Source organism: Poromitra crassiceps (genome assembly GCF_964638095.1).
Source record: "Poromitra crassiceps genome assembly, chromosome: 1".
In the NCBI taxonomy this organism is placed as follows: domain Eukaryota; kingdom Metazoa; phylum Chordata; class Actinopteri; order Beryciformes; family Melamphaidae; genus Poromitra; species Poromitra crassiceps.
In genome coordinates this window covers 88,468,411-88,472,141 of record NC_139623.1, presented here as the reverse complement: position 1 = coordinate 88,472,141, position 3,731 = coordinate 88,468,411, and positions in this window count along the sequence as shown.

Genomic DNA, 3,731 nt, shown 5'->3' with positions numbered 1-3,731 from the left:
CCGACTAAACTCCAATGCGTTTGCGGACACGATCCAACAGGCTTCGGGGACCCGATCCTGCATTCTCTTCGTCAAGGGCGGCGGTCACAGCTCATATAAAAGCTAAGAGTGTCTTGCCTTGTATTGTGTGTTAGCACATACTGCTGTAGGCTACCGCCATGTAGCTAATGCTTGCTCCTACCCCGGCTGGGGTAACGCTAACTGAGATATTAGCATAGCGAATACGCTAGCTAGGTCAGCTTTCACACCAGTGTGTTTGCCGCTCTCTCCGTACTGCTTTTGCCGCCGGGCAAATAGCACCTACTACTTTTGACCTTCTCCTCGGCTGAGGAGTTTTCTTTTGAGATTGACTAGCTTCGCTAGCCGCCAGGGCCGCTGGAAGTCATTTTAAGCAGGGGGTGCTGGGAGGAAGGGACTCTCGGCGGGGCCCGCAAGGGCCCCGCCGAAAAAAATTTGGGCGTTTTTTTTTTACATTTTTTTTTGCCATATTTAGAGGAATATCTCATTTTAAATCAACATTAGGATACTGTTGTGATGTAATTATTCAGTATTTTCTCCTTTTCTCACTCATTCAGAGCAAAGAGGGAGATATTTAGCATGATGATAATGCTCTATATCTCCCTATTTGCTCTGAATACACCAGTTAACATGACACAGACTTAACATGATAGAAATATTATCAGCAAACTTAATGACTAGACTAATTATTCTGATCTGAATGGCATATATCAAGAAACATTGACTCCTCTCTTTGCTGTATAGTGGGAGGTGCATTTTTGAGTAGGCTATTAAAATAGCATGTCAAGTTCACATTTCTTTATTGCCAGATTAAACAATTCGTATTGGTTGTTGGTTGGTTCAACACAACATGTGCGTGCATGCGCGCTTCTTCTTCTCTAGCCTACAAGCATGTAACTTCCTTGATTGTTATTGTTGATAATTCTATTTAAATAGGCTACATTTTCATTTCCCGAAACATTCTTAAACAAGAAAGGAACATAGTGCACTGCAAAATATTTTTTAATTACATTTGTAAAAAAAAAAAAAAAAAAAAATTTTTTTTTTTTTTTTTTGGAAAAAATCTAGGGGGTGCTGCAGCACCTGCAGCACCCCTACTTCCCGCGGGCCTGCTAGCCGCTAGCTTCAGCTTGCGGTTACGCTTGCTTCCCTGTGCTTACTCAGGGTAGAGGCTCGCTTCACAGGCTTGTGAGCAGGCTTGTGTAATAGCTCGCGCTTGTCTCTCGGTACTTACGCTAGCTTGCTAGTGGCTTTTCCACGCTTGTGCTCTCGAGTTAACAGGTTGTGTGTGTTTGCTGCCTTCCCTTCGGGCTAGGCTATTGCCGCTTATGTTACCGTTGCACACGCATGCTCGCTAGCCTCCAGGTGGCTTACTGTCTAGCTTCTGTTTGCGCTAGTTTGCTAGCTTGCTTAAACGGTACTCCCGCTAACAGGGTGCGGCCGGCGGGAGCTTGCTACTTTAGTGATTAGCTTCCTGCTTTTCTCTTATGCTACTAAGCATGGATGAGGGAAAGTCAGCGAGGGGATGCGCCTTGTGTAAGGCTACGTTGGCCGAGTATGACCGACACGACAGGTGTGTGTTCTGCCTTGGGCATGAGCACGCTGCACAGGCGCTTTTGAACCCTCGGTCTTGCAGCCGCTGTGCTATCTTCAAGGTAGCTTCGCACTTTCTTGAGGATGACATCCCTCCCAGCGGGAGGCCTGCGATCCACACCGAGCGCACCCCCGGGGCGCGTCGGTAGTCAGAGTTTGCGTAGAGGACTTTCCCCCGGCATGCCTAGCGTTTGCGGAGCTAGCCATCCGACAGGTGGGCGCAGCCTCTCACACCCTGCTCCCCCCAATTTCTCCCCCCATCGGGGCATCGGATCAGGTCCCAGTGCCCAATATATACATTACCAAAGGCGTGGCTTCCGCTCCTTCTTGCTACGAGAGACCATCATTGTCCAACAGGCTCAGCACCTGGAAGCTCCTATGTTCTCCGACCCCATGGTTGTGGCGCACCCTTTGGAAGGGCTACGCTCTCCAGTTTGCCAGACCTCCACCCGCATTCGATGGTGTCCCCGATTCGGCTGTGGATGGGAGGTCCCTATACATACTCAGAGAGGAGGTTACTGCGCTGCTTGCCAAGGGGGTGATTCGCTCAGTCCCCAAGGCGGAGGAGCGCTCGGGGTTCTATCACAGGTACTTTGTCGTACCCAAGAAGGACGGTTCCATGCGTCCGATTCTGGACCTTCGGCGCCGCGTCTCAACGGGACGCTGAGGAAGTTCCCGTTCCTTATGCTTTCTCTCCCCCTCCTTTTCAATGCATTGAGGCCGGGGCATTTCTTTACTTCCGTGGATCTGAAAGATGCATTCTTCCATGTCCCCGTGGTTCAGAGGCACAGGAAATAGCTGAGGTCCTTGGAAAAGCTTACGAGTTCTGCGTCCATGCCATTCGGCATGTTGAGCACACAAACCTTCACTGTGTGCGTGGAGACAGCCCTGGCTCCCCTCCGCGTGAGTGGGATGACGGTCTCATAGTGGCGGACTCGAGGGTCCGCGCCTTGGAGCACACCAGGACGGTGACAGATCACCTGCTGACCCTGGGGTTTTTGGTGAACTGGCAGAAGAGTTGCCTCGTCCCAGCGCAGATTGCGACCTTCCTGGGACTCGAGCTGGACTCTCAGACCATGCTGGCGCGCCTCTCGCCAGAGCAACAGGCATGCACAGTGCGGGCGGCAAGGGCGTTAAGTCTGGGTCTCTCCGTGTCAGTGCATCAGTGCACGGTCATGTTGGGACTGATGGCCTCAGCGGTGGACGTGCTACACATGCGCCCATTCCAGATCTGGTTTCTCAGGCATCGCCTGGACCCAGCGAGGGACCATCATCGCAGGATTCCTCTGACGTGTCCGGCCCAGCAGGCGTTGGCCACGTGGGCGGACCCCCTTTACCTCTCGAGGGGCACTCGGTTGGGCCCTGTCCCGCTCAGGTTGCTCATTCGCACCGACGCCTCCCTCTGGGGATGGGGCGCAGTGTGCTGAGTTTTTTCTGTGAACAGCTGGTGGGAAGCTCAGGAGCTTCGCCACATAAGCGTGCTAGAGCTGGAGGCGATTCGCCTGGCTCTGCTTCACTTCCAGCGGCTCATACATGGGCGCCATGTTCTGATCCGCTCTGACAATACAGAATTTGGCACTAGAGTGAGAGCTTGAGTACAAACAAAGTAAAACGTTAGGGTTGTGCTACAACCCAGGTTTTACGAGTGAGAACGAGAGCTCTCACTACCCAGCCTTGCTGCGTCGATGCGTTGTTGCGCAGGTGGGCTTGAAGATGGAGTGATGGCTTGGGAAACTGAGCGGATGTGACGTGTAACGGGGGAAGGTATGTGGGTGGCCGTCTCATTCCCAAGCTTACCACGCACCTGGATGGTTGGTTTTATAAAAAGGTCATTTTTGGAGCAAAATGATATTCTTCCAGTTGGCTGCTGTGCGCAGCGAAATAGCACTAGAGTGAGAGGTCTCGTTCTCACTCATAAAACCACGCACACGCGTACACACACACGCACATGCACACGCACACACACACACACACACACACACACACACACACACACACACATACACATACAGAAAGTGTAGTGTAAACAGTTCCTGCCCCGGCCGCACACAAACAGACAGAAAGAGGAAGTGTGAAAATGAGACATGCACAGACAGAAGAGAAGAGGAGATGAGAAAAGG